This window comes from Narcine bancroftii, chromosome 7 (genome assembly GCF_036971445.1).
Source record: "Narcine bancroftii isolate sNarBan1 chromosome 7, sNarBan1.hap1, whole genome shotgun sequence".
In the NCBI taxonomy this organism is placed as follows: Eukaryota; Metazoa; Chordata; class Chondrichthyes; order Torpediniformes; family Narcinidae; genus Narcine; species Narcine bancroftii.
The window spans coordinates 154,676,416-154,702,061 of NC_091475.1; the positions used below are offsets into that span (position 1 = coordinate 154,676,416).

Below are 25,646 nucleotides of genomic sequence, written 5' to 3' on the forward strand. Positions count from 1 at the left end.
GAATGTATAATATGCACAACTATATAAAAGACTGGAAGATGGTTCAGGGGACCTCAAGCCTTTCATCTCTGGCCAATCAGATTCTTAACACAAGTGGAGATTCATAGCCGGTCCACAGATACAAACTGCTGTAATGATTGAGACAAATACAGTAGGCAAACAGAATGTCAGAGAGCTGCAATATAAGTGCACAGAGGGAAGAAGCTCCTATTCATAACCAGATATTTTAAATGTGTAAAAAAAACCACAGCAAAGTTAACTAACAATAAATGGCTGCATCAGAGATTTTAGTTGAGCATTTAAATTGTGGAATGATAAGATCTTTTATCAATGGTTCTCAATCTTTTTTTCTTTAGGTGTTACTGATTTTGCTCTTGCTGGTAAGACTTAAAAGTTCAATCTTCTTTGAGGAGGAAATTCTATTGATAATGGTGCAATATTGCATTCTTTTATAAATACCGGATGTTTCTTGACGGTGACATTGGAACATATTGTAAACTAAAATGGCTAATGAACACAATGTTTAGATACTCTAATCATTTTTAAAATGCTATTAATTGGAATTGATAACAAACTGCATGCCATTAATGACGGAAGCTAACATTGCAACTTAACTGTGAGTAAACAATTCTCTCCCTGTTTTCATCACCATGAAAACTTTTATGTGCAGTCCAAAGTAAATAAGGATCCTGTAGCACAGCTTCAGCTTATAATCTTTATGGATGGCGAACAGATGTGAACCAGGCATTCACAGAGTTTGATCAATGGTCACATGGAGATAATGTTTCAGGAAGAATGTATCAAGCACTCCTCCCAGCTGGAGCTGAACTTAGCCAATTAACCATGCAAATTAATCCTAACGATAGTCACTTAATTCATGCAAATGCCTCTAATATTGTGAGGATAATTACAAAGTTCAAGTAAGTATAGACCTATCAATCTGCAGATAAATGAGAAGAAATTGTGGGGGAATCACCCTAGGTCACTGATCATATGTGGAAATTTAGCACTTGGTGAATTTTATACAAATCAAAAGTGATTCTCTCTCGGCACACATAATGTGAATGAATCTGTTGTACTTAACTACATCATGTAAGAAAGGAATAGGTTTTCCAATCCAAAGAACACAGTGTTTGAACATCAGGTTCATCTAGTTTGTGCTATTAAATATGCATACTGTATATTACTAGCATTTCAGATCTGAAAGTAAGGCAATTCAGCGTATTTTAAAAGCAGAATGTACTCCAACTGAAGTAAAACATGAAAATCTGATGACACCATAGTTGAAGTAAAAACACAAAATGCTGGAGAAATTCAGCAGGTCAAACAGTGTACTTTATATAGCAAAGGTAAAAATGCATGACCGACATTTTGGGCTTGAGCCCTTCATCAAGGTATGGAAAAATGTCAGCAGGCATCTGAACAAAAGAGTAGGGGGGAGGTGTGGCGGAAAAGCAGGAAGTAATAGGGAGAACAGGGAGGGAGGGGCCAGCAGCAATTAAGGGGAGGAGGCATAGCTCGGTGAATAGAGAGGGAATGGGAGGGGAGGAGAACTGGAAGGGGGGGAGAGGAGAGCAGATCAGTAGAAACCAGAAAAGTCAATGTTAATGCCATCTGGCTGGAGAGTGCCCAGTCAGAAAATCAGGTGTTGATCCTCCAATTTATGGGTGGTCTATTACATAAGGCCATGGACAAACATATGAGTATGGGAGCGTGACACAGAACTGAAATGGTTGGCTACTGGGAGGTCTCTGTCACTGTTGAGGACAGAGTGAAGGTGTTCAGCAAAGTGATCTCCCAGTTTGTGCTCAGTCTCTCTGATGTAGCGAAGGCCACAAAGGGAACACTGAATGCAGTAAATCAATCCTGCAGATATACAAGTGAAGTGTGCTTCACTTGAAGGCCTGTTTGGGGTCCCAGACTGTGATGAGGGAGGAGGTGTTGGTGCAAATGTGGCACTTCACATGTATCCGCAGAATTGACTTATTGCATCTAGTGCTCCCTTCTCTATGTCAGAGAGACTGGGTGCAAATTGAGAGATCGCTTTGCTGAGCACCTTCACTCCATCTGTAGCAGTGTTAGAGACCTCCCAGTGGCCAACCCTTTCAATTCTGTGTCACACCCCTTTACTCATGTCAGTCCATGGCCTCAAATAGTATCCCACCAAAACCACCTGTAACGTGGAGGAACAACACCTGATTTTCATTTGGGCACTCTCCAAACAGATGCCATTAACATCAACTTCTCTGGTTTCTGCTAACCTGCTCTCTTCTCTCCCCCCCCCCCCCCCACCCCGTGTTCCCCCTTCCTATTCACCTAATCATTCCTCCTCCCTTTGCTTGCTCTGCTATCTCTTCCCTCCCTGATCCATTTATCATCTTCTGCCTTTGTGACTGCACCTTGTAATAATAGTGATTACATTTGCATGACCACTAGCAAGGCCTTGATTATACTGTTTGATTAGACTTGACTGCCAGCAGTGGGCTGACACACACAGTAATGGAGGTTTGCACCCTCATAGCGTGCCTTGTGTACGTTTATATCAACTTTAAAGTAAATAACCTTTTCCTTCATCCGTGTATGGCCTAAGAACTCACACATACAATCAAAATACAAGATGAAGCATGGTTTCAGAAGTGGGATGAAGGAAATACTTTATAGGGAAAATCTAAAGTCAGCAACTGATCAGTGAAGAGAAGCTAACAAAGAGAAAATGAAAGGATTACATCCACCAGCGAAACGGACAGGTAATGTGACTGAAAATTGGAACAGATTTAAACAACATTTTGGATTGTATTTAGTGGCAGTCGGAGCTGACGATAAAAGTGATAAAGTGAAAGCATCAGTTTTCTTACATGTTGAGGGTGATGAAGCCCTGGAGGTGTATAATAACTTCACATTTTCTGCTGAAGGAGTCAAAATGAAATTGGAAAAAAAGAACAGAACAGTTTGAGGCAGACATAATGTGGCATTTGAGAGGCACAAATTTTTCACATGTATACAGAAAACAGAAGAAAGTATTGATCAGTATGTGACTGAATTGAGAAACAGAAGCAAAACGTGTGAATTTGGCGGACTGACTGACTTGCTGATAAAAGACAGACTTGTGTGTGGTATTCCAGATAATAGTCTAAGGGAAAGACTGCTAAGAGAGCAAAGCGTAGACCTGGAAAAAGCCATAGCACTCTGTAGGGCTAGAGAAACTGTACAATTGCAGGCAAAAGAGCTATTCAATGAAACTAGCTGCAACATGGATGCAGTGAGCAAGAACGGACATAAACCGTTTAACCAAAAAAGCACCAAAAGGGAAAGAGAGGCGTGGCCATTGAACAAAAATGAAAGGGACAATCGAAAGCCATGTCATCGATGTGGTCCACAACACATGTTAAAACATGCAATCAATGTAGACACTGACCATAAGCCATTAAATGAATGTCCATTTAAAATACAAATGATGATGCAACACACTACACTGAATGTAGCGTACACTCCGGGTAAGCTAATGTACACAGCAGACATGTTTTCTAGAGCTATTGACGCAAGAAAGCCCGCAAACACCAAAATGGATGAAGACATGATTGCCTTCGTGGACATGATCACAAGTGCACTGCCCATATCAGATACAAAAATGGAGCTCAGAAAGTCAGAGACAACTAAGAAAAAATATCTTGGATGGATTGTGGTGAATGTCTGCCAAGCTGCGTGTCTCCCCTCTGGCGAGCATTGCTGTACTAACATTGGCTGTGCATTATCTCTACTGTTAAGGACAGTCCCCATGGATATAACTGTATATGCATCTATTGTCTTTCATTATTGCATGAGTTTCTTCTAATAAAAGCCATGATTATTGCTTGACCACATCGTCTTTGTCTACTTCATCAACTGGCACTTCAATTTTATTAGCAGAGTGTTCAGGTGGCCCCACTCTATCGCCTCATCGACCACGTTGTTTCAAGCCATGTAGTAATCGAAACAAGCAATCGAGTGGTTGAAAATTTCTCTGCCCCTCGGGGCAGACTGGTCAATTATCAACCGCAATGCCTTGAAGCTGGATTTAGTCAATGGGATTGATTCCAGTTACATCCGACAGAGGGTGCTTGAGATGAAGCAATCGAAGTATCATGAGATGTTTTATGAATATGTCAGCCTATCAGGTTGTTTACGAATTCTGGTGCTTCGTCTCAAAACAGGTGGCTCCTTTGCAACCTTGGAAACTGGTACAGGTCCTGGGTCTGTAGTGTGGGAAGGATTGGCTTCTGGACCCGCTCCAGAATCACCAGAGTGAGGCAGTGGAGCCTCAGCATGGCCATCTGAAAGCTTACTTGGGGTTACAGGCTGGGGGGGTGAGTCCAACCTCTCAGGCTCACTCTGAGTAGGGGTGTGAGGAAGGGGTGAACCAGGCAAGGCCAGACCTCTTAGGGGTACAGTGTCAGGACTCCCGTCTGGAAAATTAACATGAGCGTAGTTGGGGTTAGTATGCAGTAACTGAACTGGTTGAACTAGGGGGTCTGTTTTACGCGCCCGAGCATGGCTCTTCAGCAGCACGGTTCCAGGCTCAGATAAACAGGCTGGCGAGTCCATCACAGTTCCTGATTTCCTAGGAAAGGCAAACACACGTTCATGAGGTGTTTGATTTGTTGCAGTACACAATAAAGACTAGATAGGATGTAGTGCCTCAGGCAGCACCTCTTGCCACTGGGTAACAGGGTAACCATGTGTTTTTAAAGTAAGATTAACAGTCTTCCAGACTGTAACATTAGCCATTTTAACCAGCCCATTGCCCTGCGGGTTGTAGCTTGTGGTACGGCTGGTGGCAATCCCCTTTCATAGCAGGGCTCGCCGCAGTTCAGTGCTCTTGAATGCTGAGCCTCTATCGGTATGAATGTAATCGGGAAAACCAAAAATGCTGAAAATTCTTGTCAAGTGACTTAATGACAGATGCTGACGAGATGTCATGGCAGGGTATCGCAAAGGGAAACCTGGAATATTCGTCAATTACAGTAAGGAAATATATATTTTTGTTGTTGGAAGGTAACGGCCCTTTAAAATCTAAGCTGATCCTCTCAAAAGGTCGGGATGGATGGCTCAACATGAAACGGGACTGTTCACCAGATGTTTCAGAGTACTGGAACTGCAGGACGGAACTATCAATGGTTGAAGACATCATCTACAAAGGAAGAAAAATCCTTATCCCAGAGTCTTAGAAAAGAGAAGCTAAAAAAGATCCATGGAGGACATCTCGGGATCATAAAGTGTAAGAAAAGAGTGTGAGAGGTGATGTCCTGGCCAAGAATCAACAATGATATAACAAATGAAGAGTCAGACTGTATAATATGCCAGAAATATCAAGCATACAATCCTGCAGAATCACTAAAGCTGCACCCAGTACCATATAGACCTTACCAGAAGGTAGGTGCTGACCTATTTGAATGTCAAGGGAAGGACCATCTTGAAGTCACAGACTATTACTCCCTGTATCCAGAGGTGTGTAAACTGAACACCACCACTGCAGATGCTGTAATAACAGGTAGGAAAGCCATATTCTCCAGACATGGAGTGGCAAGCGAGGTTTTCACAGACAATGGACCCCAGTTTTGCAATTTAAAGTTCCGACAGTTTGCCAAAGAGTGGGACTTTGTACACACCATGTCAAGACCTCATGTTCCACAGTCCAACAATCTATAGGAAAAATCAGTACAGACAGTGAAAGGATTGATGAACAAGGCAAAAGACAGTGGAACGGACTTCTACCAGAGCATGCTAGTATACCACACAATGCTGCTCGAGTGTAGTATGTCACCAGCACAACTCCTTATGAGATGTAGACTAAGATCCAACCTACCCATTCAGGAAAACCTCCTAAAAAACAAAAAAGGGGGAGAAAGTGAATAAGTTCAAAGAACAGCAGAAAGAAAAGCAAAAGTATTACTTTGACAGAGGAGCAAAAAAAAATCTACCGAACTCTACACTGGTGACCAAGTAAGGCTAAAAGACAAAACAAACTTAAGGACTCAGAAGGAATCTGTCCTTAGTGAAGTCCAACCAAGATCATATACCATTCAGACAGATATTATGCAAAGAAATTGATGAGATCTTCGAATAGGACCAGCCACAGTTGATGGAAGACAGATACTGCTGAACAACTTGAATGCACATCTGAGAAGACATCGTCTGAGGCAACAACTCATATTCAAGGACAATCAATCAGGAGATTGTCAAGACAAGTGAATCTGCTTGAGATTCACTGAGCAAATTTAAAGACTCCTGTTATAAAATGAAATAGTGCTATCTTATTCGCTTTTCAAGTTTTAGTGTATGTAAATGTGAACACACAAAACAAGTTTAAAACATGTTAACGATGTTGATAATAATGAAAATGTAAATTCTTGGTGTTAAAGTTAAAATTGCAGAGCTATACAAAGAAAACATGTTAGTTAAAAATTAGCTACTTTTGTTTTAAGAGAGGGAGATGTAATGATAGTGATCATGTTTGCATGGCCACTAGCAAGACCTTGATTATAGTTACTGTTTGATTAGACTTGGCTGCCAGCAGGGGGCTGACACACAGTATGTTATCTGTAATGAAGACTTGCAGGCTCATTGGCATGTCTCATGAGCTGTTTATATCAAGTTTAAAGTAAAGAACCTTTTTCTTCTTCCATGTGTTGCCTAAGAACTCACACATTCAAATACAAGATGAAACACACCTCCCCCTTACACTTTTGCTTGGATGCGTGCCAAAATGTTTCCATACCTTTGCTATATAAAGGACACTGCTTGACCTGCTGAGTTTCTCCAGCATTGTGTTTGTACTCCAACTGAAAGCAGTAAACAAATTAGCCTGTTGTGTTTTCACAAGAAACATTGCTTTGTAGCCAGTGAGTGAAATAGAACCTTAGCATTATATTGTGTTCTTTCACAGTTAATTTGACTTTACATTATTATTACTCAGCATGGTCTCCCAATCAGGGCAGTAATGCTTAATGTACTCAGTTATAATATCTCATATCATGCTCTAGTATTTTCAATACTTAAGCAGTTCTCAAACAAAGCATAGTCTTAAATATGTGACACTTTCCCAGCTATTTCTTACCATAAATCCTCAGAGACTTCATAATTCTCTCTCCAACATTTGCACCTTCATTACTCTACTGCTTTGTCCCCATTTTGTCTCTTCCTGAACACAGACCTGATACTTCTTTCCAACTCTGGTCTCATCAGTCTTAAAATCCCAGTCATGAAGATCCTCTTCCTGCTTTTAAGTACTGCAAAAGGTAGTGGATGGCCTAGGATATCACAAGCAAACCCCTTCCCACCATCAAAAACTCTACAGGGAACACTGGCATCAGAGAGCACCAGCATTCATCAAGAATCTACACCACCCAGCACATGCTCTCTTCTCGCTGCTACCATCAGGAAAGAGGTATAGGTGCCACAAGATTCAAGAGCAGCTGCTACCCCTCCATCATCAGACTCCTCAACAATGAACTCTATCAGGGACTCACTTAAGGACTCTTACTTTTGCACTTTATTGTTTTTTTTGTCCTTTCTTTATTGCAGTTTGTTAACATTTTTTTATTTGTTTACATGTGTACGTTGGAAGTTTTGTTTTGCCCTACAAATAAGTAGTAATTCTGCCTCACCCACAAGAAAAAGAATCTCAGGGTAGTATATGTGGTGGTATGAAATTATACCACTAGGTCACCAGGGGTCATCCCAGTGACCTTATATATAAAGCAGACCAGATAATGTGGCCAGTGCCTTACTGCTTCCACAATGGCTTGGGCCTCCTTCTCTACTGCTGAGTGTCTTACCTCTGACCCCTGTAGGGTCAGAGTGTCTTACCTCTGACCCCTGTCGGGTTCACGAGAAAAAGGCCACTGGTCGTCCATCTTGGTTTAGGGTGGCTGCCAGAGCCACATCGGATGCATCCATTTCGACTTGAAACGGGATCAACTGGCGCGAGATCCCTGGTGGCCACCGAGCGAGTCTTCTCTTCCATCTGGGAATGTGATGAATACGTACTGAGGGTTCACTTGATCCACCAGTGGGTCCGCTTTGTAGGTTCTGCAAGGTTCTGCAAGGCAGGTGCACTTCCCTGGAGGAGAACAGGTCCCAGTGTCATCATCCATTTAGGCAGCACTGTGCCTGTCGTGGCTTTTCTCATGAAAGAAAAGATATGGTCATGTTAGTGGCAGTACACTCTATACGTTCTTTGTTGTGTACTGCCACTAACGTGACCCCGGGACCTGTTTTCCTCTGGAAGCACTGCAGACCCCACAAAGCGGACCCGCTGGTGGATCAAGTGGAGTTGAGGCACGCGAACCCTCAGTACGCTTTCGTCTCATTCCCAGATGGAAGAGAAGACTCGGTGGCCACCAGGGATCTCGCGCTGGCCGGATGTGTGAACAACGCGGAGGAAACACAGATGTCTATGGATCAACAAGGAGCGCAGCAGCAGTCACTAGAACCGTCGTCCATCGAGTCACCCACCCCGGAAATCAGGACCCTGGGTACGCCCACCCCACCAAATATCACCACCCTAGACTTGATGGCAGGACCTAATCCCATACAAGAGAATCCCTAGCCCACATGACCAACCAGTACTTCCCACTCCCACACCTCCACCAAGAAAGGCCGAAAGGCAGACCGCACTCCCCACCCCTACCGAGGAGGTCCAGAAGGCAATGGAAGCCACAAAAAAAAAATTGGACATGAACTTACAAACAAGGGAAGGAGAACGGGGAGCGAGGGGGAATAACAATTTTTAAGGGGGGGTGAATGTGGTGATATGTAATTACACCACTAGGTCACCAGGGGTCATCCTGGTGACCTTGTATATAAAGGAGTCGAGAGCTACAGTCTAGCCTTCCAGGTTTGTCCTGCAGAGAGACAAGACTTCTTAGTGTCCATATTAGTTCATTAAAGCTGTCTTATCTCGCACTGCTAGTGTGGAAATTGTCAGTACAGTATGTGATGTCATGTATGTACTCTGACAATAAATCTGAAATCTGTTATACCCATTTCCCCCTTGCTTCCAAATGGAACTTTCGTACATGTTCTATGTTTGGCATCCATATCTTTGTATCTCCTACACAGTGAACCCATTTTGAAAGACACATGCAATCCTTATTATTATTATTCAACATACTGAGAATAGCTTAATTGACAATAATGTTAAAATCACTTTGCAGAGAGTATTGTTGCTAATGACCACATCGATGGCAAACATCCAATCTGTCACTCCCAAACCAGATTAGTTCCACAGCAATGCTTTCCCTTTCCCTTTCTGACAATGAGTGTCAGCTCTGCTAACTTGTCTTGGACATTACCAACTTCATTCGCATCTCTGCCTGGGTTTATCTTCAGCCTCTGAGTCTTAAACTCCGATGCTCCTTTAACTTTCACTCTACCTCTCCCCCTTCAAAATCTTTTTGATCAGGATTTTGGTCACCTGCCCAAATATAATCTTTTGAAATTTGATGTCTTTTTGGGATCTTTAATACCTTTTACAGCATTACTGACACTCTACGAATGAGAGTTTTTGGCAGCGATTCAACCTTCAGAGGAAAAAGAAACGTGCAGGAAAAAGGAAGCTGCTGACCTAACATGGTTCAAGTTTGTGGACAAGCGTAAGGTAAACTTCTATTTTGACTTACTTTCGAATTATTGTAAGTAAAATATACAGGGTTTAGCTTGTTTATCTGTTCATGAAAGAGTGGACCTGATGCTGATGCCAAGGGTAGATTTGCTTCCTAAACATCAAAATAGGATTAGACCATTCATCTTCCTAATTCTTCTCTTTTATTAGCTATTGACTAACCTGTAGCTTAACTTCATTTGCACATCTTTCCTCTTCACATTTTAATACAGTCTCTTAAGCACTGTCCCAAACATTTATATAGACAGTCCTAGATTTTTATTAGCATTTAAGTTCTTCTCCAGTTTACTATATTTACTGCATGAATACAATCAAATAAAACGATAAAGCCATACGCATAGCTTCTGCTCCTATATCCTACTGTCTAGGATGTACATCAAACATCCAGTGATACTCGTCCTTATACACCAATTCAAGTCTCCAACATTTCTCCTCGTTCCCCCTGATTCACCACACATTAGTATGAGGAACAATTTTACAGTATGGGAATGAAGAGGAGTCAGCTTAAAAACCAAGCAGAAGGTGTATTAATTACACTGTTGTCATACCCTCCTTACTCTCTACCTGTAAGACATGGACAGGGTACAAATGACCTGCCAGACAGCTTAACCACTCCACGTGGCCTGAGAACAATACTTCATATCAAGTGACAAGCCGAGATCCCTGACATGAGGATGCATCCCATATACACACTGCTTAAAGCCTCACAATTCATAAGGGTAGGGCATGTTAGATAACAGAATAGCAAAGCAGATACTTACTGAACTTACTGAAGGCAAATGGTCATCTGATAGGCAGAAAAAGAGATTCAAAAACTCTCTTAGGCCATCTTGAAATAGTTTCTGCACCTGTGTGAAAGGTATTCTCAAGGCCAGGTTGGTCTGATGGTGTACACTGTAATATTAAGGACTGCATGCCATGGTGCAACTGGAGAACAGTGACAAACCAATCATCTGTGGAATGCATATAATTTCTATAGCCCTTCAATGAACATGTTCTCCTTATGTCATCATCCACAGCCTTCTCTACTCCAACAAGCAGAGACATCCAGCAATACTGGCCTGGCCATTCCCACAAAAATTATTGAGGAAGAATTTTAAATATAAACCATTGAAATTCATGTACCTCAAAATCAGACAAATTAGCACTCCTGTTATCTTGAAAGTTAATCATAAAGGAATGTAACACACCCAATTAACTAATTCTAATACTTCCTCTCTTAGAAATTATGAAATGAGGTGATGCAAGTGAAAAAACATGGATTTTTGAGTCTTAGTAAAGTATCCTCTCTTTTACTAAACTTATTATTGTACAATATAATACAATTGATGATGCCAAATGTCCAACAGATAATTTTTGCTCTTAAGTCAGAACCTTCATTGATAATGTGGTTATCCATTATTACAATGGTTACATCGGCCTCCATTAAAAATTATTCCTTGGTTTTAAAACTCTCTGGTCAGAAATGACAGGGGAACATAAAGAGATTGATCATGTTTGTATCTCAACCAGTTAAAAATTTCTCTCGACTATTGCATATTTCTGTAAGTGACAGAAAAAAGACAATGTAAGGGTGTTGATGAAAAGTAAACTGATGGCTCTTGATAATTAACGGAACCCTAAGGATTGAAGACTGGTGTTTAAAAATTAAAATTAGATTTAATTGGTCCCTGCACTCGCACTTTGTCTGGATGTAAACATTTTGTGTGTAAATGAGATCCAATTATTTTTGCCATATCATTTTTCAGCATTCTTACTTCAAAATATTAGATATAATTAAGTTCAAAATGACAATTTTCATCTAAACCAACCATGGAACTGGAGGCATTCACTAACACTGTGACTATCTGTAACACCACAATGTTTGAAGTAAAGAAGCCTTTTACAAAGCTATTTCTGCAGCTGAAAGGAAGTTTAAATTAGCCTTAATAAATACTCATCGATGAAATTAAGTAATTCTTACAAAAATAGCTACCTGTCTGCATTTTCATGATAATTCCAGGGATATAGACATTCCTCCTATTCAGGGTCCATCTTATTGTGAAACATTACAGTTATATCTTGAGCAAACAATGAGTAGGGACACAGTGGGCCATTGAAAGTAATGGGCAGTTAACATTTCTTTCCGTGGATGCTGTCTGACCTGCTCGTCCCCACAGCTTCTTATCATTTGTTCAAAATGCCATCCTCTGCTGTTCTTGTGTTTCTACAGTTATACCTTTGTGTGAAATTAATACACAAACATCTTTCATCTGTGAGATTGCTAAGCAAAACTACACCACCAAAAAAGCAACACTCATGAGCCTTAGGATAGAGAAGGAAATTTGTTAGGTATTTATTTCCAATCCTACCTCAACACAGATCCAGGTCCAAATCTGCAAATGAACTAATTCAACTAGATCAATTTTGTGGCATAGGGTATAGTACATCCATTAATTATTTATAGGCTTTGAAGATTTTTAAAACGATGTCACTACATCAGTTGTATAATCAACATTTCCACGAAAAGAATCTTTCTGATTTGGTTCTTCATTATGAGACTTACAGCATGTTTGCTTGCTTATTTATTAAGCCTGGCATTTAATATTAATTTGTTTAAATAGATGCTCAATAGAAATCTGGAAGTAATGCATAAACTGGTCAGAGAGCACAATGAACAGAGATAAAATGGATGACATCATAAAGGTAGGGCATGTTAGGTAACAGAATAGCAAAGCAGATACTTTATGGAGAACTTACTGAAGGCAAATGGTCTTCTGATAGGCAGAAAAAGTGATTCAAAAACTCTCTTAGGCCATCTTGAAATAGTTTTCTGTCACCTGTGTGAAAGGTATTCTCAAGCCCAGGTTGGTTTGTTGTGTACATCCTTGTAATACTAAAGACTGCATGTCATGGTGGGAGCTTAGGCAGTAAACTACGGAAACTCAAGGTTTGGTTTATGACACAGTTGATGCTATCTTTGAGATATTTCATATAACTTTGCTATTCACGGAAGACACTGATACAAGCTAGTAGTTAAACCAACTATTATGTTCAATTTAAATGATACACTAACCTTTTGGGTTGCAAGGAAATGAAAGGCCTGACCCAGATTACTCAGGCTTCCAAAATTTCAGTTCAGCACTAAATAATTGCAGTCATAGTTTCAACTAATCAGCATGCATTTTATAACAATGGATATTTGATTTATTCATTAAACAGTTTGGTTGTCATTAGTAACATTCCACTCTTTCTAATACCTTTAAAGGGGTAGGTAAGGTTCAGGCGGTTATAACAATTGAAAAAAAAGAAATGCAGCAACAACTGCACTTGGGTTTAAATTAAGCACTTGCAAGTTGCCTACTCAGTGTGATCACTTTGCCAGGTGGGCTGTGTATTAGCAGGAGTTAACCTTATAATTATATGGAAATAAGGAGACTTTCAAATGAATTTAATAGCATTTGATGTCTCCAGTATGGGTTTCTAGAGACTCATGAAACTCTTCAGTGAAAATGAAGTAGGTTTCCTGGGGTGATCAAGCAATCGTGACGAAGCACACTGATTATAATTGCTGATCAGTTCCCTCAGGCAAATGCTTTGCAGAGAGAGCTCATGTCAGCACAGATGTGTTTCAGAAAATTGGATCCATCAAAAGGACAAGATACCATGACTGGGGACAAGGTAGTAAAAGAAGAGCATCATTCTTCACAGAAATGCTGCCCTGCTGTGGTAAGTTTTGGAAGTGCAGGGTAGAAGGATGCCCAGGGAGACAACATGGCTGGAGCGTCAGGCAGAAGACAAACAGAAAATAAGAACGCAGGAGATGTGAATGCAGGGTTGAAGGACACAGGAGAGTAGTATACAGCAAGGGAGGAGTACACAGAGTAAAGTGGCATAGAAAAGTTACAAAGAAGGGGAAGTTGTCAGATTACAGAGGCACACAGCAGAAGGGGATGGTATAGAAGGGCAATGATTAGAAGCACAGAACTGCAGAGAGAAGAGCCACAGATACAAGAGACATGGCTTAGAATTGAAAAGGTAAAAGCAGAAATGAATCTACTTTGTCCTTTCTTCCCATGGGTTCACATTGAAGCAGTGGATATGTGCAGACCTTGGTCACATGAATATTAACTGCCTCAACTGGCTGTCATTCTGAAACACATCAATTCTGATTATATGGTAATATAATTGCCTTCAATTCTGTTACCTTCAACTTCTCCTTGATTACTGGAGATTCCAAAAAGTTGGAATGGATGAATATAATTGTGAAAGCAAAGGCACTGGCCTCAAAACTCTGGACCTAGCTTCCATGCCAGATCCTCAGGTTACAAGAGCAACTGCAAAGCTATGGATTTTCCTAGAGTTTGATGATTATCAACAACTTTGGATGGGCTGGAGTGACAGTTTTTCCACAAATTTAACATTGGGGTAAGGCCTGTAATCACTGGGTCTGCACCAGCACTTGAAAATAAATGGGTGGTTTTGCATGGTGATTAAGAAGAGTACCATGAGGCTCTGACTGGGTCCTCAGGGATTACTTCACTGTCTGCTTGGTTGTCCAAGCCTATCTGACGCTCAGCCCAAGGAATGGATTGGATCTAACACAAAGCCCAACCAAGGGCAAAAAGGATCAGGGCCAGTGCCCAGAACTAGATCTGAATCCTATTGGAGGGTACATCTCAAGCGTCATGCTTTTGGCACACCACAATGCAAGGAGGGTTAGAGGTGCTGCGAGAACCTCTATCACAGTGAGATTCACAGTCCATTGATGTTCACCTCCAGTCCTCTAAAAAAAGTCTCTGGATGCCCTCAGAGGATCCAACGCATTCAGTGAGGTTGGCAATCAGAGACAAGTCTCACACGGCATAAGGAACAAAAAAGGATTCAGCAGATAGGCACAGGTAAGGGCAAGTTTTAGATATCATATATTTTTTCCCTCTAGTCATAAACAGTGGGAAAGGCAGCTAAGGTAGGGGAATGCTCCTCTTGCAGAATTTGGGTCCTCAGGGAAGTCAGCAGTATCCCTGCTGACTTCATCTGTAGGAAGAGCATCCAGCTACAGCTCCTGATAAGGTGAGTTACAGAAGTGGAGCTGAAGATGGATGAACTCTGAAGTATTTGGGAGGAAAAGGGGGTGATACACAGGAGTTACAGGGACACTATTACAACTAGGAGGCAGGAGGAGGGTAGATAGGTGACAGTCAGGAGAGGGAAAGGGATCAGGCAGGCAGTGCAGGGCACACTTGTGGCCCTTCCCCTCAACAACAAGTATACCATTTTGGATACTATGGGGTGTGGGGGAGTGACCTAGCAGGGTCAAGCCATGGAGATCAGGTCTCTAGCATGGAGTCTGATCCTGTGGCTAAGAAGGGAAGGGAGGGGGAGAAGCGAGCTGTAGTGATAGGGGATTCCATAGTGAGAGGGACAGATAAGATGTTCTGTGGAAGAGATTGAGTATCCTGGATGGTATGCTGTCTCCCTTGTGCCAGGGTCTGAGATATCTCAGATTGAGTTCACGGTACTCTCAGGAGGGAAGGTGAGCAGCTAGATGTCATGGTCCACATAGGGACTAATGACGGGGGTAGAAAGGATGAGGAGGTCCTGTAAGGAGAGTTCAGGTAGTTAGGTACTAGGTTGAAGGACAGGACCTCCAGTGTTGTGATCTCAGGATTGCTACCCATGTCACGTGCGAGTGAGGTTAGAAATAGAAGGATAATGCAGCTTAACATGTGGCTAAAGATGTGGTTTAGGAGGGAGGGCCTCAGGATTCTGGATCATTGGGCTCTCTTCCAGGGAAGGTGGGATCTGTTCCAATGGGACAGTTTGCTTCTGAACTGGAGGGGAACTAATATCTTGCAGGAAGGTTTTCTATTGCTGCTCCATTGGGTTTAAAATAAATTTGCAGGCGGATGGGAACTAGAGTGCCAGAGTGGAGGAGAGAAATGATTATGTGAAAATTGAATGCACCGTTGGAAGTCAATGGGTTGTATGTGGTAGAAATATTCTCAGGTACATCTATTTCACTACAACAAGAATTGTAGGAAAGGCAGACAGGAGGTGCATGACTGGCAACTCAATGTTCTGGCATCCATTGCTTGAGAAGCGATAGGAGGATGAAAGGTGGAGGAGTGGCATTGCTTGTCAGGGAAAATATCACATCTGTGTTTTGGCAGGACAGACAAGAGGGCCCGTCTACAGAGGCTAATATAGATGGCGCTGAGGAACGGGAAAGGTATGTCCACACTCATGGGGTTGTACTATAGACTATCCAATATTCAATTGGAGGAGTAAATCTGTAGAGAGATAGCAAACAGCTGCAGGAAATATAAGGTTGTAATAGTAGGGGATTTTAATTTTCCACATATTGACTGGGGTTTCCATTCTGTATAAAGAGTGGATGGCTTGGAGTTTGTGAAATGTTTTCAGGAAAGTTTTCTATATTAATATGTAGAGGTACCAACTAGAGAGAGTGCACGATGGTATCTCCTGTTAGGGAATGAAACGGGACAAATGACAGAATTATGTGTAGGGGAACATATTGGGTCCAGTGATCATAATGCTGTTAGTTTCAAGTTTATTATGGAGAAGGATAGATATGGGCTTCAGGTTGAGATTCTAAATTGGAGAAAGGCCAATTTTAAGGATCTAGAATACGTGGATTGGGATAGGTTGTTTTCAGGCAAGGATGTGCGAGGCAAGTGGAGGACTGTCAAAGGTGAAATTTTGAGAGCACAGAGTTGGTATGTTCCTGTCAGGATTAAAGGCAAGGTTAGCAGGCACAGGGAACCTTCATTTTTTGAGGGGTATTGGGGATCTGGTTCAGAAGAGAGAGGTGTATGCCAGGTAGAGGCAACATGGAGGAAATAGAGTAATTAAGGAGTGTAAAATATGAAAGAAAGATCTCAAAATAAATCAGGAAGGCTAAAATAAGACAAGAGGATGCTTTTCAGACAATACAAAGGAAAATCCTAAGGGTTTCTACAGGTATATTAAGAGGAAAAGGAGAGTAAGAGACAAAATTTGGTCCCCTTGAAGATCAGAGTGGTCGGCTTTTTATGGAACCATAAGAGATGGGAGAGGTCTTAAATGTGTTTTTCCCATCAGTATTCCCTCAGGAAATGGGCACAGAGTCATGGGAAGTAAGCAAAACAAGCAGTGAGGTCATGGAACCTATACAGATTAAAGAGGGGGAAGTGCTTCCTGTCTTAAAAGCAAATCAAGGTGGATAACTACCCAAAGTCTGACAAGTAATTCCTTTGGACCTTGAGGAGGCTAGTGTAGAAATTTTAGAGGCTCTGGCAGAAATATTTAAAATGTCCTTAGCTACAGATGTGGTGCCAGAGGATTGGAGAGTAGCTCACGGTTTTCCGTTGTTTAAAAATAGCTTCAAAAGTAACCCTGGAAATTATAGGATGTGAGCCTGATGTCAGAAGTAGGTAACTTCTTGGAAGGTGTTTGAAGGTATTTGGAACTGATTAGGGATTGTAAACATGGCTTTGCTCGTGTTTAACCAATCTTATGGAGATTTTCAAGGAGGTTACCAGGAAAGTTGACAAAGAAAAGGCTGTGGATGTTGTCTACATGGACTTTAGAAAGGCCTTTGACAAGGTCCCGCATGAGAGGTTAGTCAGAAAGGTTCAGATGTTTGGTATTTGTGGTGAAGTAGTGAACAGGATTCAACAATGGCTGGATGGGAGAAGCCAGAGTAGTGGTGGATAATTGCTTCTCAGAATGGAGGCCTAATGTGTGCCTCAGGGATTGGTGCCAGGACCACTGTTGTCTGGATAATAATGTGGTAAATTGGATCAACAAGTTTGCAGATGACATTAAGTTTGGAGGCATTATGGAAGCTTGTAGAGAGACCTGGACCAGCTGAAAAAATGGGCCAAAAATGGCAGATGGAATTTAATGCAGACAAGTGTGTGGTGTTGCATTTTGAAAGGACAAACCAAGAAAGGACATACATGGTAAATGGTAGGGTACTGAGGAGTGTGGCAGAACAGAGGGATCTGAGAATACATATACATAATTCCCTGAGAATGATGTCACAGATGGATAGGATTGCAAAGAGAGCTTTTGGCATATTGGCCTTCATAAATCAAAGTATTGAGTACAGGAGTTGAAATGTTATGGTAATGTTGTATAAGACATTGGTGAGGTCAAATTTGAAGTATTGTGTACAGTTTTGGTCACCTAACTACAGGAAAGATATCAATAAGATAGAAAGAGTGGGATGTTGTCTGGACTTCAGAAACTGAGTTACAGGGAAAGGTTAAACAGGTTAAGACTTTATTCCTGGAGCATAGAAGAATGAGGGAAGATTTGATAAGGATATTTAAAAATATGAGAGGAATAGACCGAGTAAATGTACACAGGCTTTTTTTCCACTGAGGGTACATGAGATACAAACCAGAGGACATGGGTTAAGGGTGAAAGGGGTAAAGTTTAGGTGGAATGTGAGGGGGAACTTCTTCAAACAGAGAGTGGTGGGACTGTGGAACGAGCTGCCAGTGAAGTGGCAAATTTGGGCTCAATTTTAGCATTTAAGATGAATTTGGACAGGTACACGAGGAGGTATGGAGGGCTATGGTCAGTGAAATGAGGCAAAAGAAATGGTTTGGCACAGGGCTGAAGGGGCCTGTTTCTGTGCTGTAAAGTTCTATGGTTCTAAGAATTGGGTGAGCAACAGCAAGGAGAGCACCACCCTAAACTTTTGTTCTGCAGTTTCATTTGAAAATCCTGCAGGTTCACAAAAACATGAATGAAGAAAAAAGTTGGTTAATTCCTACATTTGATTATAGTAAAAGAAGCTGTTCTCCAGGTTTGCTGCAACATGATTGTGAATGAAACATGATTTTGCAGCCTCTTCGGTGTCCCTTGGCTGCAAATGAAAAAAATATTGTTTTCAATCACACTCAAAATGTGCATTTTCAAGTCGTGTGTGTTCCCAAATTAAGATAAATTAGATAGTTAGCCTACTTTTCAAATTTGTTCCAGTTGTTCATTTCCAAAAGGACTGTTTACCAATATTTATCAACAGGAATGTGAAAAGAAAAAAAAAACATCCAATAAAAAGTCAACTGCAAGATATGCACTTGAGGGAATTTTCATTTGAGGCATTAAAATAAAATTTGATATCAATTTAGACAGGGTAAAAGTTGTTCAATTCTCCAATGTATTTGTTTCAAGACTATCACAGCAACTTAAATTCATGGTAATCACTAATAGGAGAGAGGGAAGAGGAACGAACAATTCCACGTACCGAAATTGTGCGCTGAACATTCTTTTGAAATCTGCGTGAACCATATACATCCTAACATTTTTTGTCACAATACAGCAGTGATGAGGAACAAAGGAGAATAATTAGACATTAATATTCTGTCACTGAATCTAAATGATCAAAAGAATAGTTTGTAGATTATTCACATTAGCAAAGGCCAAACATTACTTCATTCCTCAGCCATCAAAGGTGCATTTGCTGTTGGAGATGGATACAAGGATGCAGAAATGGGGAAAGAAGACATTTTCTCCCCTCTTTCATGCGTTCTGAGTACACAAAATATGTTCATAAAAAAACACTGTGTTTTGATTAAATTAGTAAATCTTATATCTATTTCTCAGGAGCATACAGTTTATTGAAAGCACTGATAATTTGCAAAGGTTGCCACCATTATTACTCCAAACGTAGCGTAAGACCAACAGAGGAAGCTACTTTTTTATTTCCACAAATAATCCTCTAAACACTGGATGCTGCACCTCATCATTAGTACAAATACACCCAACGCTAAACCTGCTATTAATTTGTTTGCTTCTGCCACACAACCACATCTCTTTTGAACCATTTAAAATGTTAGAGGATTTGCTAGAATTGATTAAATCCTATTTTAAAACATATTTGAGGTGAGGAGATCCTTATCCTGCTCATTAGTGCACACACAAATACTGAGGGAGAAGTAATACAAGGAAATTTAATAAAATATTTTTGATGCCATTCCTCTATGTGCCCCGACCTATTTCTCATTTATTTCTTTTTATGCCTGTGATTACTTATTTTACCTTTTGAGTTGCAAAAGGCCATTTCAACATGTTTGGCAAGTGGTCACTATCCTTTTACCAGGGAAATGAAAGTAATTTTGTGAGCGTCACTTCCCAGTGAGAAGCATCATGCACCAAAGGGGTAATTCAGATGAGAGTGAAAATTGCAGATTTACCCCTTCTGCCTTGACAAGTTGTCTGATCTCAGATAGTATCTCGTGCAATTCAGGTCCTGCCCCCCCAGGAAGTAGCCACCTATTTGCTTTTTTCAAAGGGCTCATTGGAAAGCAGCCAGAAACAGGAACCTCAATTAATTTTGTGGAAGGTTAACAACAGAGCCCCCGCTGGGTGGAACAGTTTGTTCAGATATCAAAGCTGGATCTTTATGTGGATTGTTTGCAAACTGCCAACGCTCTCAGGCAGATTCATCTGTGACCAGGGCAGATATTTATTGAGTAACTCATTTTTGTCATCATCTCCTTTGTTCATATTAATGAACTTTTGCCATTTCCTATCGCAGTAAGCTATTCCTTGGATTTGCATCATCAAGGGGAACATCAGACATTGGTTAAACCCAATTCAAAATGTTATCCATGACCCAGCAGCAGTAAAAATCACAGCATAGACTCACAGAATAATGAACTTTGTGCCATCACAGGAGATAGATCACATTAAGAAAATTACTTAGCTTCAGTATTGATCAAGCCAGCACCCACATCTATTTCTCTTACTTCCACACATGCCCACTTCCTCCAGGGCAGGACTAGGACAAAGTCCCTCTGGTCTTCACTTTAGATCTCACCAGCCATTGCATCCAACACTTTATCCTCTGACAGTTCCACCACTTTCAATACAATCTCATCAGCAGATGTGTCTTTCCCTCTCCATCCCTATCCACTTTTTGCAGGATTAAATCTCTGAGACTCCTTCATCTGCTTTTCCTTCCCCACTAACCATTCCTCCCCCTGAAACACTTCCCGCTTTAACCTCAGAAAGTAGGAAAATTTTGCTCCCTCTCACCTCCATCTGGGATCACAAACAGACCTTCCTGGTGAGGCAGAGTTTTACATGTACATCATGCACTCAATCTGGCCTCCTCTCCATCGGTGAGACCAAATATAGATTGAATGTTCTCACAAAAACTCAGCAAGTCATGCAGCATTCTTTATGTCGCTAAGATAAAGATACATAACCAGTGTTTCAGGCCTAAGCCCTTCATCAAAGAATGAGCAAAAAGCAGGGAAGCGCCCAAATAAAATGGTGGGGGGAGGGGCATCAAGAGGAGTACAGGCCCTCAGGCAAGAGGTCATAGATGGATATGAGTGGGAGAGTAAAAGAGAAAAATACTGAGAAGTGAGAGAAGGGTATAGCTCTCTGAATGGAGAGGGATGGTGGTGGAGAACTGGAAGAAAGGAGACAGAGGGATGAGGAAAGGAGGGAGGCAGGAGAGTGGCCTAATGGAAACTTGAGAAGTTGATGTTAATGTCATCCAGTTGGAGAGGGCCCAAATTGTTAGCATTGGCAAAGCAGTCATCAGTCTATGTTTGTAGGTCTAAACTTCAGCTTCCTCTAGCCAACCATTTTAACTCCCAAACCTACCCTGCAGTGACATGTCTGTCCTCATCTATTGTCAGGGTGAGGCCAAATGCAAACTTGAGGAACAACACATTGTGTTCCTGCTGGGCAACCTTAAACCAATTTACAGGATCATAAACTTTCTCTAATTTTAAGTAACCCACACCTGATTCCACTCTTTTTATCCTCACTCACCACCTGCTGTTTGTAAACTCTGCCCATCATCCCCCACACCAACCCCCCCCCCCCCCCCCCACATCTCATCTGGATCCAGCTACATCCCTATCTCCTCTTTATGCTGGCTGGCTTCCTTCCACAATCTCGATCCAAATGCTGCTAAACCCAGTTTACTTTGTGCTGTAGATTCCACCATATGCAGTCTCCTGTCTCCAATCTATTTTAATAAAGTTGATTGAGTGTAAATATTGACCAAAACACCAAACTCCTCGACTCGTCTTCCAACACGTGCAGCTGAGAAGACAGATGGGAATCCAGCTTAACACATTATCCAAAAGGCACCATCTCTGACAGTAGAGAAATTTACAACTGGACCGATATAGAATTTAAATTTAGACACACTGCATGGTAGCAGGCCCTTCCACCCTATAAACCTAAACTGCTCAAATTCCCTAATTAACCTGCAACCCAGTAGTTCTTAAAGGTGGGATGATACAGGAGGGCCCAGAGGGAATACACGCAAACACAGGGAGAATGTACAAACGTCTTGCAGTCAGCGTGGGATTTGAACCCAGGCCGCTGGCTCTGTAATAGTGTTATGCTATCTGCTACCATAACCACTCCACCCATTTGTACATTATCTGTACTTTCTAAATGCATTTATCTGTAGTTTTTTAAAAAATCATGTAATGAATTCTTTGCTTTTTTGTTCTTACTAGTAGATGTATCATTCAAACTTGTATAAAGGATCAATATCAGTATGATTTAATTCCAGAGGCATTTATGGCTTAAAATATATTCAAAGAGGCAATCATGGCTTTAAAAATACCATTTTGGCAATTTGTTTAATTTGTATAGTTTTCAGCGTCAATGCAATTGTGTCCTGAGCAACAGCACTGCCCCAGGAACAGAGCATATGGAACTATTTAACAGCAGCTGAGAGTGAAGCAATTTTTAAAAAGTAAAATTGGAATGGATATCAAGTACGTGTAAAGTTAAACAAGAAAAATTGCAGCTTCTGGAGTCTAGTACAGTGCCCAATGGTGTTGGAGAAACTCATCAGATCGCACAGCATCCATAGGAAGAATAAGGCAGTCAATGTTTCGGGCCTGAGCCTTTCTTCAGAAGTTCCAAAAATCAGGTAAATACCTGAAAGAATGTGTTGTAGCTGTGCATCCTCCTTTAACTGTATCTTATAGGTGAACGGTAGAACTCCAAACCCATTGAAGATGTCTGTAAATTGAACCAGTATTTCTTCTACACTGTACCGTAAATTGTTGCTGTTAATGTGGTACACCCTCTTGACTAGGCTTAAGTTTTCACATTCTTTATCACCAAGCTGTCATTCATGTCCATCCAGGACTACTGTGAACCTGAGGTGGTGTTCTTTAACTTTCAGCTTGAGTTTACACATTTATGTATCAAAGCTCTCTCTCTACAGCTGTGTCTGTGAGTAAAGCACATACCTCTCAAACATTCATTTTCATTTGGTGAACAGCATTCATCAAACATCTTGATAACCTTGCCGAACTTGCCCTGTTCCTCTGCCTCGGCAAAAACAAAGGTGTTGAAAACCTCTAGTGCTTGAGGTCCTGCCATAGTAAGTAACAGTGCAGTCTTCTGTGTATCAGGTTTGCTATCAAGTCCAATGGTTTGCAGTTAAAGTAAAAATCTTTGTTTAAACAACCTCCACTCATGATCGACATTTCCAGTCCAATTTACTGCATCAGCAGTCTTTCCATATCTCTGCTGATAATGGCTGATAATGACTAATACACACTCTGCACTATTCTGGTGTTTCTTCCATACCTGGTACCATGTGATGTTTATTTTATTGTAATAAAGAAACTTTGTTTCTTTAAAAGCAAGTATACTTTATTAGCTATAGAATAGTCCTCATAGAGGCATCCATCTTGTATCCCTGAACTCCAAAAAAAACTAGTCTCCCACTGCCTCTAGTGGTCAGGAGGATCACTAGCACTTTCACTACAAAAGAGTAGAAAGAGGCTCTCACAGGCAAATTGTTTCCGTACCAACCTAGGTTATAGTTCTTTAATAAGAAAATGACCTTTAGGTTTGACAATAGACGCTACAAATTTTTTGTGGCTGATTGGTCCTCAAATTTTAGTGCTCAGAATTTTGAAGTCAGGCAAAGTTCTTTATGGCTAGGGATGAAATAAAAATGATGGTGCTACCAGAACTGTTGGCAGTGCTGGTGGTGGTATGGACCTGGGAGAACTGAGAGCAGACATAGCAGTGCTCCATAGGGTCCTACCGCTGTTATAGCACTGTACAGGTTTCAAACAGTCTGTTAAAGGGGCCAAATAGTTCTTTTTTAATCCTGCAACCATGGAGTCCTGTACCCAAGATGGTGGTGCCTGTGTTGGGCAGCATACCATGAGAGGTTGCAGACTCCAGGAAAGCAGTGAACTTGTGCAGCGCACCAGAAATGGGGACAACACCCCCAATTAAGATAGAGAAGCCTGGGAAACAACCCTACAGAAGGTGATCATAGCAGCAAATCAGTGAAGGGCTCAGAGGCTGAAGGACCCACACAGGCTGTGGGGTGTTGCCGACTTGTGGTCAAATGACTTACACAGGATGTGGGCTGCTGGAGACTGGCTCCTGGGGACCATGTATCGGAACTAGGATTTGAGAGGGTGCTGATGGCAAGAAGCACCCTGAAGGACCTCAGGCACTAAAGGCTTCCTGATTATATTGAAGGCTTGGACCTGGAGCTTGGGTTGCCAATGGTTTGAACAAGAGTCTGTGGGAGCGCTGGAGATGAATCCATGGACATTCAGTGTCTCTGATGGGTCTCTCTTTTGTTTCTCTTTCTCCTATTGTTCGGGGTGCTGGGAAATGCTCATGGTCACTCTTTGCTTGCCTTAACACAGTCAAAATTTGAAGAACATCATGTAAAATATATTTTTATGTATTCTTAATGACAAGAAAAGGATCTTGAACCTTGACAGATATAAAATAATTTATTCAGGAACTCAGAAAAGAGATCAGATTTTGAATTAATTCCAAGAAAATGTCTACGCCAGAAACAAAGAAAATGAATGTTAAAATATTCTTTCAGAGTTGACCATACTGAACAAAAACTCTGCTGGAAACCCATTTCATTTGATTCTATCATTTCTCAGTCAGTCAGTTGATGGGGTTTATCCCTGTTAATCAGCTCCTTGATTTCTTGCATATTTAATTACTTAATATATTATTGCAGTGAACCTATCTGCATTAGAATTCTAAATCAGACATTTTAGCTCTGTAATGTAAAAACATGCTCCACTTGAATAATCAACCACCATTCAGCATCTCCAACATCCATTTGGCAGAGTGTTTTCTGCCTGGTGGAGCACAAGATTGCCATTGAAATATCTGCATATAATCTGAAGAACATTGAATGATTTAGGGACTGATGACCTCCAAAATAAGCAGCAAGCCAACTTCTGTCTTGATTGTTGCTGGCTGCACAGCTTAGTGGCTGCATTTCTCAGCAATGAACAAATAATACGAGGGCTTCGCACCCATTAAAGATGATCTGCATTACTAAATCCAGAGGGGAAAATGGTAGGTGATGCTCTGAACCTGAGCAATGATGAGGAAAAGTATTGCACCGAAGTGAGCATATTCCACGATTTTCCAATGCCGCAATCAAGATCAGTTTAAAGGTGTGTGGTGCTCCATTTACAAAAAAAAAGATGGCAAAGTAATCAGAACAATAACACTTGATGACCAAGATGATGGTAAATTACTGGCAGATCTAGTCACAATTTATGACATCACCTGTTATGATGAAAGATCATTTTGCTAGAAATTTTAAACCCTATTTCTTTCTCCACAGATGCTGACTGACCCAACTATGACCAGGACTTTCTGATTATGCTTCAGTGTCCTAAAATACAGCTTTTTTAAACCTCAAATAAAGAAACAGGGTCAACTGAATGCATAGTAAAGTGCACTATTTAATCATTTGGCGAGTGGATTAGAAATACTGTAATTCTGAAAGGCATCTTTATCAGTGTCAACCTCTTCTTATAACAAGCAAACAATGATAATTTAACAAAAAAAATTACATATGATAAACAGGGTGGAAAAGGAAAGTGCTGTTAAATAGCATCTTGCTAAAAACAATATAGAATAGAGAACATCACCATGGCAACTTACAAACGTGGTTCCAAATCAGCAGGAGATTAAATTAAACTTTGCTGCA

At 41.0% G+C, this 25,646-nt stretch overlaps 1 long non-coding RNA gene across 1 annotated transcript; it reads left to right on the plus strand.

The window, feature by feature from the left end:
* The first annotated feature begins 12,372 nt into the window (after nucleotides 1–12,372).
* On the plus strand, nucleotides 12,373–25,378 carry LOC138740022 (uncharacterized). The gene is made up of 3 exons (XR_011342630.1): nucleotides 12,373–12,507; nucleotides 22,286–22,568; nucleotides 25,278–25,378. It is a non-coding gene; the product is annotated as an uncharacterized lncRNA (long non-coding RNA).
* The last annotated feature ends 268 nt before the right edge of the window (nucleotides 25,379–25,646 follow it).